At 35.9% G+C, this 17586-nt stretch overlaps 1 non-coding gene across 1 annotated transcript; it reads right to left on the reverse strand.

Moving 5' to 3' along the window:
* Nucleotides 1-14900: 14900 nt before the first annotated feature.
* LOC113919154 lies at nucleotides 14901-15103 on the reverse strand. Its single transcript, XR_003518868.1, has one exon. It is a non-coding gene; the product is annotated as a small nucleolar RNA U3 (small nucleolar RNA).
* Between the last annotated feature and the right edge of the window lie 2483 nt (nucleotides 15104-17586).

Below are 17586 nucleotides of genomic sequence, written 5' to 3' on the forward strand. Positions count from 1 at the left end.
CAGAACGCGTGGATAAATCTTGACTCCATTAGAAAAAGCAATTTGATAAGCAGCTATGTGTCTAGTTGCTTCTTAAGTCTATTGTATAGTATACATTTATGTAACTTTGAGATTTGGAATGGTTGTTGAAAATTTCCTGTGTTGTCCAGTGAGGAAAAATATAGGGTAGTGATGGGGGTGGTGTGTGAGAAGAAGACTGGAATTGTCCCCTGATCTTTGCCCAGATGAGCCAGCAGGAGAGATCAATGCCCAGAATTGCTCCCTAGCAGAGTCTGGGGACAAATTATTTTCACATTAAGACCCTTGAATACCTAATCTAATTTGAGGTTCTCTGTTTTACCCTCGTAAAATCTTTAACTTGATGAGCACTACTTGTAGTAATATTGGTAGTTTGCAAATATTTGTTTAATGATTGAGCCACTTGTGTTGAAACTGTAAGCTCCACCTGGCAGGACTGGTCAGTCACTGCCATGAGCTGCCTCTGGTTTTTTCTTTACCCCCAAATCTACCTCCATGTTAACCCATTCTTTTCTGCTACTTTGTTGTGGTTTCTAGGGAACTTCACCACAGAGAGACTGACTGCCATTTCTTCTCTTTTATCCACATCAAGGTTCCTGATCAGGCTCAAATTGGCTATTTTAGAGGCATATTTGCAGTCCTGGTCTAAGAATCCATAGACTGCATTCTCATTATTGTTCTTGTTGATAATGAAGATTTTAAAATCATAGCAACATTCAGATAAATTTCACATAAACCCAAACTAAAATTTGTGTGTCTCATGGATTCTCATGTATATGAAGGATTTTTCCTCATTGAAACAACTAAATTACAATCGTTAATGTTCTCTATAGATAACGTTAGAAATACTGCTTTTTCTAACCTTTTATTATGAAAATGTTCAAATATAGAAAAAAGTTGAAAAAATTGTAGTGATTTCACATGTAACAATATACAACTTAGATTCTACAATTAACATTTTTAGTGCACTTGTTTCATCAGGTTATTCATGTATCCATCGTTTATATCTATCAAACCATCATATATTTTTGATGCACTGCCAAGTAAATGGAGACATCAGTATGCTTTACTCCTAAATGCCTCAGCATTTAAATGAGCAAGTATTAATACTTTAAAATATTAATAATTTCTAGTTAATTTTCATGTGAAATTTTACAGAATTGTTATAAATGTTTTTTTAATTTCTAAAAAAAATTTTATTTATTTATTTGTCAGAGAGAGAGAGAGAGAGAGAGCAAGCACAAGCAGGGGGAGTGGCAGGCAGAGGGAGAAGCAGGATCCCTGCCGAGCAGAAGAGCCCGATGCAGGACTTGATCCCAAGACTCTGGGATCATGACCTGAACTGAAGGCAGATGCTTAACCGACTGAGCTACCCAAGCATCCCAACAGTTTTTAATTTTTTAATACATGACCTATAATCACTCATAGATGAATTCTATGATTTTTAGACTTTGCATTTTTTGTTCATATTACCAAAACCACCACCCAGTTTGACAGACCATTTGTGGTGATGCAAGTCATTTGCTTTAATGGGAGCTGAGAAGGTAATCTGGTTGCTAAGGAGTTTAACCACTGATTTATTACTAGAACTATAATGGGTTCCACAAAGATAATTATCTTCAATGTACCAAATTACAATGAAAACTACAAATAGCTATATAAATTTTACCTTGTCATTGTTGTCTCTTGAATTCTTTATTCATTGATATTTTGTCCTAAAATACTTTAAATTACAAAATACATCCAGAAATGTATTTTTGATCACTATAATCTGAAAGCATATATGTATAAAGATTGATTTGTTTCATTTTATTCCAAAAAGTATTTAAAGAGACATATTAGCATATTAATTTAATTAGGCAAGTATTTATTTTCATATATCTACCATGTGTACTAGACCCCAGGAGAGTTATAAGGATGAGGATGCCTAATCCTTGGAAAGCCAGATTAAGGAGTTTTTTGTCATATCGGTTGCCAATGTAAGAGTTGTGAACATTTCTTAAGAGAAAAATTACATAATTGGAGAAATGTTTTAGAAATAGGAGTTGGAAAAATACGTTGGATTTAAAATGAATAATGAACAAAATGCTGAAGTTGGAGAAATCAGTTAATTTTTTTGAAAGACATTAATGAACAGTTTTTATTATCCTGGAAACACTCAATTATTTCTGTTTATTACTTAAAGTTCTACACAAAATGGCTAAATACATCTCTACTTTCTTTTCCTCTTTAAAACAGGAATTGATTAGATTTCCTCTGGGCAAATTGAAAACATTTGATAACTTCTATAAATTTAAATATTTTTTCTCCACAGATATGGTGTGTGGACAATCCGAGCTAAATATAAAGAGGACTTTTCAACAACTGGAACCACATATTTTGAAATTAAAGAATATGGTAATTTGTGACAATTAAAAGTTTACCTGTAAAAAGTTAGTGTTTTTGTAGTTATGCTTTTCATTAGTGAACTTAATGCCGAATCACCCCTAGATGAAGATGAGGCAGCCTGGCTGGGATGGTTAGAAGTGCTGGTTGAGGAGGTTGGGGGAGTGGTCATTGTTGGAATGCCTAGACTCTAGTTGCAGCATGCCCCTGTTACCCTTGAACAAGTTCATCAACCTCTCTGGACTTGTGTTCCTCATTATAGAGCCAGAAGAGACCTAGTGCCCCATAGAGCTTGACGAGTTAAGGTCAAAAATTATGATTTTAGGAGAAACTTAAATAGGCAGAGATGAGGTGAGCAGAACCCAGTAAGACTAATGATTTACTCAAGTCATTACAACCAATTAGTGACAGTACAAGAACAACTGGATTTCCATCCCCTGTTCAGTACTATTTTCCTTCTGGCTCACAAACCCTTACTATATTTATCTGAAAATTTAAGATATTCTTATTTTGAAATCAATCATATTAATGGACAAATAATTAACATATAAGTAGCTTATCTTTCCATTTCTTTTTCTTTTTTTTTCCTGGTCCCATTCTTTTTTTTTTTATAATTATTATTATGTTATGTTAATCACCATACATCACATCATTAGTTTTTTTTTTATTAAAGATTTTTATTTATTTATTTGGCAAAGAGAGACACAGCAAGAGAGGGAACACAAGCAGGGGGAGTGGGAGAGGGAGAATCAGGCTTCCCGCCAAGCAAGGAGCCCAATGCGGGGCCTGATCCCAGGACCCTGGGATAACGACCCGAGCCGAAGGCAGACACTTAAAGACTGAGCCATCCAGGCGCCCCACATCATTAGTTTTTGATGTAGTGTTCCATGATTCATTGTTTGAATATAACACCCAGTGCTCCATGCAGAACGTGCCCGCTTTAATACCCATCACCAGGCTAACACATCCTCCCACGCCCCTCCCCTCTAGAACCCTCAGTTTGTTTTTCAGGGTCCATCATCTCTCATGGTTCGTCTCCCCCTCCGATCTCCCTCCCTTCATTCTTTCTCTCCTGCTCTCTTCTTTTTTTAAAAATATATATTGTATTATTTGTTTCAGAGGTACAGATCTGCGATTCAACAGTCTTGCACAATTCACAGCGCTCACCATAGCACATACCCTCCCCAATATCTATCACCCAGCCACCCCATCCCTCCCACCCCCCACCACTCCAGCAACCCTCAGGTTGTTTCCTGAGATTAAGAATTCCTCACATCAGTGAGGTCATATGATACACGTCTTTCTCTGATTGACTTATTTCACTCAGTATAACACCCTCCAGTTCCAACCACATCGTTGCAAATGGCAAGATCTCATTCCTTTTGATGGCTGAATAATATTCCATTGTATATATATACCACTTCTTCTTTATCCATTCATCTGTCGATGGACATCTTGGCTCTTTCCACAGTGTGGCTATTGTGGACATTGCTGCTATAAACACTGGGGTGCACTTACCCCTTCGGGTCCCTACATTTGTATCTTTGGGGCAAATACCCAGTAGTGCAATTGCTGGATCATATGGTAGCTCCATTTTCAACTGTCTGTTAATTTTTGAGTATACTCTGTGCATTGGTTTAATAATTTATATGTGTTAATGTATTTATTCCTCCCAACAAGCATGTGATGTTGGCATGTGATTTTCATTAACATTTTACAAGTACAGGCACAGGTGCAGGGAAGTTAAGAGATTAGACTAATATCACAAATATAGTTGAGACTTGGACAGGTTTAAGTCCAAGGAGTCGAGCTCTAGCCCATGTGTATTTAACTACAACTTTAAAATCATTCAAGGTTAAGGAAGCAGTGGGTGTGGAAAGAAAGGATCAATTGAGTAAAATAGATAGTTGACGAGAAACAGGGGTTGAAAGAGTAAAAGCTAGTATAATTTTTGAGCCTGGTATCTGAGAGATTCATCTTCTATATAAGTCAGAAGAAGAAAATAAGTTTTGATTTGGTAACCTGTAAAGTGTTCACAGAGCAATAAGTTAAAAACATTCAGAGGAGGCCGTTTTGGAGGATTTAAACCCTGAGAGGCTAGTGGCTGGAATAGGCATCAATCAGCATGTGTACGAACATAGCCAAACACAATTTCCTCCACTTAGCCCATAGGTTAGCCTATAACCAGAGTAGCCAGTATTTGCACAGTGAAGTCAGAAGTGAGGGAATCACAATGAAGGAAGTGTTTCTATGATTAGATTTCTCATTGCAGGGAGGTAGACTGATCAAAAGTTTTTAACATACTGAGTGATCCTAGGAAATTGGGGTAAGGTTTAGGCTTACCTCTATCTGGGACCATGCTATAGTGCCATCTGCTCTGTGTAATTGTTTTAATAAGCTTCTATTTTTGCCTATAAAAAATTATAGCTGAATTGTGCTTCTGTGATTTTTGTCAATCACATAGTAATTTGTTTGTGAAAAACCAATAGGTGAAGAGGTTGCTAAAGTACAAATGTGTCCTAGAGGTGAAAACACAGTTTTGACAAAAAAAGATAAATAACATAAAAAGTATGAACTTCTGCAGAAGAGATTGTGTTTGGGAAAGAGAGTGGTTGGTAAGGGATAAGATCTTCTTGCAGAATCTCCCTCCAACATCTTAGAAATTGAGACCAGCTCCTAATATAATAAGAAACCAAACAAAAAAGTGAAATAAGTATTAGTAAGTAGAAAAAGATGGGTAAAGTATTTAACGGATTTTTACAGCTGTGGTAAAGCATGTCCATAGTAACTTAAGGATCCTGGTTGACCAGATGTTATATAAGACTTGCCCTGTAAAAAATCTAGGGTTTGCTGCTTACAATTAGTCATGAAAGATTTGTATGTTTATTAAAATAGTGGTCAATTAAGCTTTCCAGAAAAGTAAAGACAACTCTGTTTAGGAAGAGGTAGTAGGATAAGAAGTCTTATCTCAAGTAGGTGGTATACTGGACTACACAATATGGTACACATTAAGCATTTGGTGATTAGTTGTCTAAACAACGAAACAAATGAATAAATGAAGGAATGAGGAAATGATGAATGGATGGTTGCAGTGGTTAGATGATAGAGTAGAGGAATAGGTTAGTAAAAAGGAATTTGACCAAGTAAGCATATAAGTACAATGCAAACTACAACCTTAAATATAAGAAAAGAAATAAAATTGGAAAAATATAGGATTGATCTTATTCAAGTTTAGTAACAGATTTTCAGTGTAATGCTTCTTCAGTTTAATCACTTCAACATGTTAAATTAATGAACGTGCATTAAGAAATAATTGTTTATAGCTCTAAGATCCCATTTATTCTTCCCTAATTATTTCTCAGAGGACCTAAAATAATTGTACTTCCATTTCAACTAATGCCTGTCTTGGAAATGCCTAACTAATGCCTCTCTTGGCAATGCTTGGTAAATATAATCAACTATTTATCCTGGTTTAAAAAATATTTTTATAGACATAATACATGTTGATTGTAGAAAATATATTTACTTTATAAAACCATACTTCAGAGAGAGGAAGCTAAAGCAAGATAAAGCCAAAGTTGAAATATTTGTGCTGTTAAAATCTTTTTCAATATTCCAACTTCAGTGAACTAGCCAAACACAATTAACTTTGGTTTGAGGGTTTGCTCTCTATTAGCAATAGCAATAAGATCCTTGTGTTCATGCAAAAGTATTACACCAGTATTGTGTGTTTTAGTCCATTCCAGCCACTATAACAAACTATCATAAGCTGGGTGGCTTATAAACAACAGATATTTATTTCTCACAGTTCTGGAAAATGGGAAGTCCAAGATCAAGGCACTGGCAGATTCTGTGTCTGGTTAAGACCCACTTTCTGGTTCACAAACAGTATCTTTTCATTTTTGCTGTGTCCTCTCATGGCAGAAGCAGGCGAGGGAGATCTCTGGGATCTATTTTATAAGGTTACTAATCCCACTTATGAAGGCTTTGCCTTCATGACCTTATCACCCCATAGAGTTCCCATGTTCAAGTAGCATCACATTAAGGATTAGGTTTCAACATGTGAATTTTGGGGGACACACAGTCTGTAGCATTGTATCAGACAGTGTTGTAGAGTGTCATCCTTTAATTTTTATGTGTATTCCTCATCGAAAAAAAAAAAAAAACAATCCTGATGTTCTCTTTTAAAAAAGAAGAAAGTGAACTAGATTGTTAGGTTGTAGTGGTAATAAGACTGATCTCACAAAGGAAAGAAAGACTTCTTTTGAAATATCACATGACACAGTTTCACTTACTATTAATTCAATTTAGCAAATGTTGATTATTAGCTATAAGCTTGGCACTCAGTGACTAAAATTAATCCCGTTTTTATCTACTGACTCATATAAATTCCAATCTTTGTGAAATATACCAGTTGTAATATGATGTGATTACTGTTTACCTTCAGGATAATTGTAACCTGTATCCTGAGATAATTCCTTAAAAATAAAAATAAAGAATATCTTATGAGTTCCACATTGATAGGTAAGATTTTACCAGTAGAGCATAATTATCTATCTATTCTGATTATGACAGTTTACTATAGAGTGGCATTTTCTTGTTTCCAGAGAGAAAGCATTCTGATGATAAAGACCCCCTGGATGTACCTTTTTATTTCTTTCTTAGTAGTTGATCTGAAATGGAGAAAACTTTATTGACTACAATAGTACTGGAAACCTAGTAACCGAAGTCAAACCAAACTATAGACTGGGCAGGGGTGGGGGGGAAGCCATGCCCAGCCCAGTGACCTGAATACATTACATATTAGGAAAAGACACAGTCTACCAAATTAAAAAAATAAAAATCTAAGTCCTTAGAGAAATTGAAACTCACAGAAAACATAAACCAAAGCATTTTATATTAAGGATTCCATCTTTGATTAAATATATCTAATAATGTTTATGCAGTGGCTTGTAAATGCGTGCTCAAAGCCCATAAAATAAAGGTTAGAGGACAACATTCCATGCTACTAAGTTGTCTTTATTGAAAGAAGCATCAAATAGTGATGTCAAATACTCAAGTGCCAATAATATTCTTTCAAGCAGCTGATCTACTTTTTTTTAGGATAAGGTTCCAGTTTTCCCAAATGCTTGTCATTTAGGTTTTAAGAATAAAAAACATATAGCCTGATGATGGGTATTAAAGAGGGCACATTCTGCGTGGAGCACTGGGTGTTATGCACAAACAATGAATCATGGAAGACTACATCAAAAACTAATGATGTAATGTATGGTGATTAATATAACAATAAAAAATTTAAAAAAAAGAATAAAAAATATAGTCACTTCTGGTTTTTTGTTCATAGTTAGAAACAGAGCTTATATCAGATATTTTTTAAGATTTATTTATTTATTTATTTATTTATTTATTTATTTATTTATAGCAAGTGCAGGGAGGGGCAGAGGGAGAGGAGAGGGAGAATCCCAAGTGGACTCAGTGCTGAGTGCAGAGCCCAATGGGCTTGACACATGACTCATGAAATCATGACCTGAGCTGAAACCAAGAGTTGGACATTTAACCAACTGAGCCACTCAGGTGCCCCTCACAGTATTTTTGTTTGTTTGTTTTCTTTTTCTTCACCTGCAATTATAAAATAATGGTGTGGAAAGCAAATGGTGTGGTGGAAAGCTTTTATAAAATAATGGGGTGATGGAAAGTCAAACATCAAATTTATGGGGAGAAGTTTAGAAATAATTTGTTACATTTTAACTAAACATGACATAATGACATTAGAATAATGCAATAACTGGTTGAAAATGAAAAAAAAGTAAATGTTAACATTTACTTTCTTTAAAAAATTTTTTTCTTTCATACACGATGATAAAAAGTTTGATCAAGAACTGTTACATTGACATCACGGAGAAAGATCTAAGACATAGGTAACTATACTTTCTCTGGAAGGTGTCTACCTTGAGGACAATATAAATGAGGTGTTTTAAAGAGGTTGATTCCCGGGGCATCTGGGTGGCTCAGTTGGTTAAGCGTCTGACTCTTGATTTCAACTCAGGTCATGATCTCAGAGTCCTGGGATTTGAGCCCCACATTGATCTCTATGCTCAGGAGTCCGCTTGAGATTCTCTTCCTCTGTGCCTCCCTCTGCTCTCTTGCTCTCTCTCTGTCTCCCTCTCTGTCAAATAAATAAAACTTTAAAAAAAATCAGTGTTGATTCCCATATTGAAGTCAGTACCATCATATGAATGTTATATATTTAAAGTTGAACTTCCCTATTGATGTTCACATAATAATTGCTCTATTTTATAAAACTCTCTACTCTTAGGAAGACCAGAAAGAAATGCTCTCCAGCAATGGATAAAACATTTTTCTCTACTATTGCTATGCTTTTCAAATTTGAAAATTCATCTGTTTATGAAAGTCACTCTATGTACACTTAATCTTATCCCCACCAAAATCTGTACCTTTCACATTTGGTAGAAAAGTAGTTGAAAGAGAGCTTCATGGCTCTGTGGGTGTGTATGTGGGTAATATATAACCACAATTTTTAATTACATGGTTTCTGGCAATGTTTTTAGACGTCATGTTTTTTAGCTGCTGCAATGTTTACTGGAGCCAAGTTATATGAAGTTAAATAGTGATTTCTAGGAAAAAACATCCCAGGAATGAAAGTATATAAATGTAATGGACACCAATAAGTAAAGTAAAGATGGAGGGAAGTCTAGGGTAGCCTTAAAAGTTAAATCTTTTGAATATTCAAATGGAGGCAAAGAGTAATGGGAATGAGAACCAAGACACACAATAATAAATACATAAAAATTTTGGGAATAGCAAGGACAAAAAGAGGAAAAAAGAAAGGAATCCAATTTAATGGGACTGCCACTATTAACACCAGGTACAGAAAAACTTTACTTTCAAATATCTGCTATGTCTCAACATTTGCTAATGTTGCATTCTGATTATATGTCCGAAAATGTTGTCAGAAAATCTTTTCCTTGATCTGAATTTACCAAGTGTTCAATATCAAAGGGGGACATATTCGCAATTATTCCACCTGCCTGCTAGAATAAATAAATATAGCCTTGGTACATGTTCACAATGTACTTTTAGATTTTATTATGAAAGTATTTATCTAATAGTTTACATTGAGTTGGAAAGAACTCCACGAATTGGGCTGGAGTGTGATTCTGTCCCAGATAGTAACTGCATGACCAAGTTGAGTCTTAGGGCGATGCTTATTTTTAACGACTGAGCCACCCAGGCGCCCAGGGCGATGCTTATTCTTACAGATTGATTCCCTAAAAGAAAATTCTTGTTCTATTGTTGGGATTTCTAAAAGAATTCAGTTTGGCAGCAATATTTCATTATTCTTGCTTAACTTGAAAGCCAGAAAACTTAGAACTGAGGACATGGTTCTTTTAAAAGGATAATTGGAAATTAAATATTGAATGCATTTAAGATTTTCTGCTTATTTCTGAAGTGGTTGACATGGTGAGGTCATTTGAAATCCTATTTAATGGAACTCTAATGGAATATTAGGAAAATAGTACTGTCCTGCCTTCACATTGCCCTTACATTAGTAATAGATTTAACACTGACCTTAAACATAGTTCTGGAAATGGCAACTATTAAACAGGAAACATGTTTTTTCTTTCATAGTGGCAGTATTTTGTTTCCTAATAATCATTTCCTAATAAATGATATTTATTACACTCACATGATGAAATTAAGACTTATGCTTGAGGGGCGCCTGGGTGGCTCAGTTGGCTAAGTATCTGCCTTCACCTCAGGTCATGATCCCCAAGGTCCTGGGATCCAGCCCGACATTGGGCTCCCTGCTGAGTGGGAGAGAAAGAGAGAGAGAGGTTTCATCTAACTTCTAAACAGAATTTTGAAAAATACAGTTAATGACAGTGAATGGCTCTCATAAGTTATGATGGTGTGCTCTCTCTTTTCTCAGATGACATGATACTTTATGTGGAAAACCCAAAAGAATCCACCCCCAAATTACTAGAACTCACACTAATTCAGTAATGTGGCAGGATACAAAGTCAATGACAGAAATCAGTTGCTTTCTTATACACTAACAATGCATCTGTAGAAAGAGAAATTAAAGAAACAATTCCATTTACAATAGCACCAAAAACCATAAGATACCTTGGAATAAACCTAACCAAAGAGGTAAAGGCCTATACTCTAGGAACTACAGAACACTCATGAGAGAAATTGAAGAAGACACAAAAAGATGGAAAAACATTCCATGCTCATGGATCAGAAGAACAAACATTGTTAAAATGTCTATGCTCCCCAGAGCAATCTATACCTTCATTGCCATCCCGATCAAAATTCCAATGACATTTTTCAAAGTGCTGGAACAAACCATCCTAAAATTTGTATGGAATCAGAAAAGACCCTGAATCACCAAGGAAATATTGAAAAAGAAAAAAAAGCTGGGGGCATCATGTTGCCCGATTTCAAGCTATATTACAAAGCAGTGATCACCCAGGCAGCATGGTTCTGGCACAAAAACAGACATATAGACCAATGGAACAGAATAGAGAGCCCAGATATGGCCCCTCAACTCTATGGTCAAATAATCTTCGACAGAGCAGGAAAAAACATGGAATGGAAAAAAGACAGTCTCTTCAATAAATGGTGCAGGGAAAATTGGACAGCCACATGCAGAAGAATGAAACTCGACCATTCTCTAACACCATACACAAAGATAAACTCAAAATGGATGAAAGACCTCAATGTGAGACAGGAATCCATCAAGATCCTAGAGGAGAACATAGGCAGTAACCTCTTTGACATCGGCCACAGCAACTTCTCTCAAGGTACATCTCCAAAGGCTAGTGAAACAAAAGCAAAAATGAACTTTTGGGACTTGATCAAGTTAAAAAGCTTCTGCACAGCAAAGGAAATGGTCAACAAAACTAAGATGCAACCCACAGAATGGGAGAAGATATTTACAGATGATACTACAGAGAAAGGGCTGGTATCCAAGATCTATAAAGAACTTCTCAAGCTCAACACCCAAAAAACAAATAATCAAGTCAAAAATGGGCAGAAGACGTGAACAGACACTTCTCCAAAGAAGACATCCAAGTGGCCAACAGACACATGAAAAAATGTTCATCATCATTAGCCATCAGGGAAATTCAAATCAAAACCACACTGAGATACCACCTTACACCAGTTAGAATGGCAAAAATTGACAAGGCAAGAAACAACAAATGTTGGAGAGGTTGTGGAGAAAGGGGAACCCTTTTACACTGTTGGTGGGAATGCAAGTTGGTACAGCCACTTTTGAAAACAGTGTAGATGTTCCTCAAAAAATTAAAAATAGAGCTACTCCATGACCCGGCAATTGCACTCCTGGGTATTTACCCCAAAGACACAGTTGTAGTGAAGAGAAGGGCCACATGCACCCCAGTGTTCATAGCAGCAATGTCCGCAATAGCCAAACTGTGGAAAGAGCCGAGATGACCTTCAACAGATGAATGGATAAAATGATGTGGTCCATATATACAATGGAATATTACTCAGCCATCAGAAAGGATGAATAACCAATTTTTCCATCAACATGGATGGGACTGGAGGAGATTATGCTCAGTGAAATAAGTCAAGAAGAGAAAGACATGTATCATACGGTTTCACTTATTTGTGGAACAAGGAATAGCATGGAGGACATTAGGAGAAGGAAGGGAAAAATGAAGGGGGGGAATCAGAGGGAGAGATGAACCATGAGAGACTATGGACTCTGAGAAACAAACTGAGGGTTTTAGAGGGGAGGGTGTGGGGGATGGGTTAGCCCGGTGATGGGTATTAAGGAGGGCACGTAATGCATGGAGCACTGGGTGTTATACAATAACAATGAATCGTGGATCATTACATCAAAAACGAATGATGTATTGTGACTAACATAATATAATGAAATAAAATTTAAAAAATAAAATAAATAAAAAAGTTATGATGGTGTGAGATATGTGGTTATGATAATACTATAGAGTATTATGTAAAGAACACTTTCATTTTATTTATTTATTTTTTTGAAAGAGAGAGAGAGACAGAGAGAGAACATGAGAACAGGGTAGGAGGCAGAGGGAGTGGGAGAAGACCGCCCCCCCCCCCCCCCACTGAGCAGGGAGTTTGACCTGTGCTCCATCCCAGGACCCTGAGATTATGACCGGAGCCAAAGGCAGATGCTTAACCAACTGAGCCACCCAGGTGTCCTAGAACCTTTTCATTTTTATTCAACAAATAATTGAACACCTGTCATAGGCTTGGTTATGACAAAAGTTTTTCTGGCCTCCAGGGTCATAAAGTCAAATAGGGAATAAAGGCATTGGATTACCGTATTGTATTTTTGAGACAGATTAAATTTATTCTGTAAACTAGTGGAAGATGGAACAAGGTAAATCTAGTGATAATTAAGGAAAAGCAGATTTTATTAAGCTAATCTATGTTACAAACAGATTTGTTCAGAAATGAATCCTGCAGCCCTGCAATTACACTGAAATCCTTCCTGACTGGAATATTCAAAGGAACCTTCCTGATTTCCTTTTGGAGGAATCAAGAGATTTCTGAGTTGAAAAGTAAGGTGCTTTCCTGATATGTAAGATTCTTTCCAACCGTACAATAGCATGATTATATAATTATTGAAGGAATTTGTCATTAGAATCATTTTTATACTGTAAATGTATGATTTCAAACTATTTGAATGCCATTAAGTATACATAGCATCAATTCATCTTTTGATTTAGAAAGGACTTATTCTACAGTATTATTTCAGCATCAAGAATTGGAGCACTCATTAATAATAAATGTTAATAAACCATTTATTTTCTCTGCAGCACTTTCACCTTGTTTCCATCCATTGGACTATTCTCCTTCCCTAAACAAACACCTTATTAATTTTATATCAATCCTAAGATTAGCCAAGTGAGTGAGAGGAATAAAAAAGTACCGTCCTCTTTTAAACCAATGAGAAATATGATGGGGAAGAGGAAATTTCTACTTCTTTCCAAAATGAAGTAAAAATTCTAAATGTCACCTTAATGCTTTATTTAAATATTGTTTAGACTCAGAATTTGATAGCTGATACATTCATGTAAATTTAACCACGAGTCCTTAAATCAAACGTATACCATAGTTTACATCAATTTCTATTTATCTGTTTGACTGACACCCATGGAAATGGCACATCTATAAAGGGAATCTTCTGTTGCTATACTACCTCAGATTTTCCTTATTAAAAAAAGGATTTCTGCTTCCTCTTCTTTGTATAAAACTAGGTATATACATTGTTGGCCAGTCTGAGAATACTATCTTAATCTAATATCCTTTCTTTCAAATTTTGATGTTTTGAGATTATGTGAGTCTAGTAAATAGAGCTAATGGAACATAATGAGCATTTAAAAGTTATACTGTTTACATAATTGTAATAGTCTGTTGATATGAATAGAAAAGAATGTGGCTAGCTGCCTACACACAACTGGAAATGCAAACATGACTCAATTAGACAGCAAGTGTTCTGTTTTAGAGCCGATGAAACAGATTGAGTGTATACCATGGGGATTTAATGCAGAACATTAACACTAGTGGTTAAAGGGCATCACAGACATCATAGATAACAACATCAAATTTTTATAATTGTTGGATTTCTGTCCATGTTAATACAATCCAAGGCAGTTTCAAAATTCATTTCTTGAATAACTGGTCATTCCTGTGCTGGAATTATCCCTGTTTGAGGAAGACCACTATTATCCATATTTTCAACCCAGATACTCACCAAAGGAAATGTATTCTCTATGATAAACCTAATCCTGGCCAGAAAAGAAAATTGCTATATGAAACACTGAACAATATTTGTGTATATCAAATATTTTCAAGCTTTTTAAAGTGAGTTTTTATTAGTATCTTTATGGCCAGTTAAAGGCCCAGATATGACAAGTTTGCTTATTAAGTGATGTTTTCCATTTTGTTCTTACTGTAGATAAGTCTAACTGTTCACCAAAATCTGGTCTCTTTGTTCACACCATAAAGTTGTAGCTGGAAGGTAGTTGCCAAACCAATTATTACATTTGCTACCTCTATACCAGCCCCTTACACTACATGTAGTAACTGTACTAGTCATTGTACTAGTTGTACTAGTCATTAGCCAAGTGAATGAAGGGAAAAGTAGTGTGTGCCACTTTGGGACCAAGGCTTTCACAAAGTGGGTGTGCCTTCCTCACGGTTTGACCCCTTCTGCTTGCTGGTTGTTGAAGACCTTGAGGCCCTATGGGATGGGGGAACAGCAGAATAAAAGGAGTCCAGGGCAAGAATGTCACCATGGATGAAAAGAAGTCCCTTAACCCAAACAACTTGCTTGAGATTGAAATATGAACGAGATATAGACTTCCATTAAGTTGAGTCCCTAAATCTTTAGATCTGTTTTTACAACAGTTATCCTCTAAAAATATCCTATCTTAACCAATGATGCTTTTCTTTTTCTTCCCACCCCCGCACTGAGATTGTTTCCCTTCCTTCTTGCTCTTCTAGCGCAGGGAAGAAAGATCATTGATGTTTGCCTGCAGCTGCAGAAGCAACACCCAGAGCTAGCTTCATGCTCAGAAAAGGACGCTGTACTTCCTCCTCACGGTTTCTGGGATTGTGTATGTTCAGAGTGACAAACTATAGAAGTGATCCCTAAAAGTATAGTCTTTTTTGTTGCCGTTTTTTATAGAAAATGTTAAATGATCAGTTCAGTGTTTTCTCGATTGCAGTTTCCATAACAGCAGGATTGGTGTGTTACTTGCTAACTGCTGAGAAGCTATGGTGCTTATCACTTTGCAAGTGTTTCATAAATGTTTGATGAATCAAAGAAGCAAATCTCTTACAGTAGACTAAAAAAGTGGTGTTCATTTTGTCTGACCCAGAAGCAAACTTATGACTCTTATGTCCTTAGCCAATATCTAGCTTTTGCATTTCAACCCAACTAGAATGTTTCTCCACTGGCTTCATGACAGAACATTCCCAGCTGTTTCAGTGCTGCATAGCAAAGCTCTGACAGCTTTTAGAGCAAGAGTCAATATTAGTTAATAATCCATCTGCAGTTGCAGCTATTTCATTTCATCACACTGACAACATATATTCCTCCTGCTCCTGTTTCCTTTGGGACTGGTGTTGCTGAACATCAGTATTTGCAGTGAGGCTCCAAGCTGTGACTATAAATCCCTTTGAGTTATTCACTATTCATTTCCACTCAACATGCTCTAATTAGCTCATAATAAATGCTCCCCAAATACTGTGCATCTTACATTTTTCATCAGAATTTAATAGGAAGGAAGGACCACTCTCCCTTCTGTTAAACAAGCCATCTTTGGGCGTCTTTCCGCATCAGACACATTTGATGCATCTTAATTTATATCTATCATTCGGCTCCATCAATGACCCAAGTTCTATCCTTCATTCTATAGCAGGATATATTCGGAAGTGACGACACTTCCATACAGGGAAGCCTGTGCACACTGCGCAAGGATTCTTGAGGCCTTCTGGTGTGAGAGCATGTGTATGTGTGCATATAATAATGTGCAAACCATTTTCACATATTTTATTCTGAAGAACATCCTGATCTCTGAATAAACCCTCTTGTTTTTCATGTTTTCATTTGCATTCTGGATTTGTTTGAAAGAATTCTAGCAATTGTTTGCTTATTTGTGTTGTGGAAAGAACCCTACTTCTGTATGTGAAGAATATGTATGCTTTTTAGTTTTATGTGGCATGTGGTGTGTGTGTGTGTGTTTGTATGTGTGGGTATATGTGTGTTTGGTACTTTTGTGTTGCTGTACTTTTTAAACAAATTATGGTATGATCAGAAAATCTTAGAATTAGAAGAAACTTGCTGTCCAGATAATTAAATCACTCATTGTCAGAGATTCTTGTACCGATGTTTAAAAAAAAAATAAACGTATTTGGCAGATGAAAGGCACTATTGCTAGTCCTTCTTTTCTGTCATTGTTAAATAGAACGTCTGCTTTGCCTTGTTCCTCTATGATCATTGTCATACTGGCACTTCTGCTTAAGAAAAAATAGTAAAAAAAATGTCAGAATTTATATAAACTATTTGGAATTGTTTTCCAATTTGAAATGAAGTTTTGGAGTTGTGTTCACAGAATTCTAGAAATTTGTGTAACCAAGTTTGAGGCTACTGCTCAAGGACACATATATGTAGCAGTTAGTATTCCTGACAATACATCCCTGGATCTCAGAGTTCTAGGTCCTAAGTTTTAGAAGGTGTTACAGAACATATGAACATAGCTGCGAAAGCTTTATGAGATCATTTTAAAAACATTTCAGGTTTTCTCAAATGTAGAAGTCTAGAGGCTTTGTATTTAACCTTTCTTTTTCTTTTTTAGATTAAGATGACACAGATTAGATCATTAATTTTTATTTCCACTAATAGCTTTGGTAAACCCTTGATTTAGGATATCATAATATAGGAAGAATAAAGGCAAAGTATTTCTCAGGTGGTAGCAGCCTGATCTCAGCCAACCAAAGCTCTAACTTTGTTGAATTGTGACAACAAATGTTGTGGTTGATTAAACTTATTTTGAAGTCCTTTATATAGGGTCTATTTCATATATGTCAATTTTTATGCTAAAAACAAAGATTCTCAGTGGCAGAACTTTATGTCAAATTGTACGATGGAGGTTGTAAAAATAACAAAAAATAAGCTGAATGTCAAATCCTAAATGCACATCCATTCTGGTCAGTCAGAAGTATATTAAAATTTAAAAGATCATAAAACAAAAAAAATGATTTTAGGTCTTCCAAAATAAGCGAAATGGCAGTATTTCACTCCTGCTTCTCTGAATCCCTAAGGTCATGCTAGGGGTATAAGTGATAGAAGGTTAGTCTTAAAAGATGATCTGATTTGAATCATTTGAGAGGTTTGAGACATGAGATTTCAGGGGATGAGAAATATTTTGGACAAAGGCTAACATGGGTGTAAATCACGGCACTTGAGGTGTGCTCTAAGGAGATAATCTAGGTATAGAACAAGGAGAATCAAGACTAGAATGACAGCAGAATGCAAAGGAAAGAAACCCTTGAATCCAGAACACTGACAGGGCTTAAAGCTGGTTACTGACAGGAGACATGAACGATGATGAATCAAAGATGACAAGAAATTAACTTGGAAATTGA

The sequence above is a fragment of the Zalophus californianus genome, chromosome 1, assembly GCF_009762305.2.
Source record: "Zalophus californianus isolate mZalCal1 chromosome 1, mZalCal1.pri.v2, whole genome shotgun sequence".
In the NCBI taxonomy this organism is placed as follows: Eukaryota; Metazoa; Chordata; class Mammalia; order Carnivora; family Otariidae; genus Zalophus; species Zalophus californianus.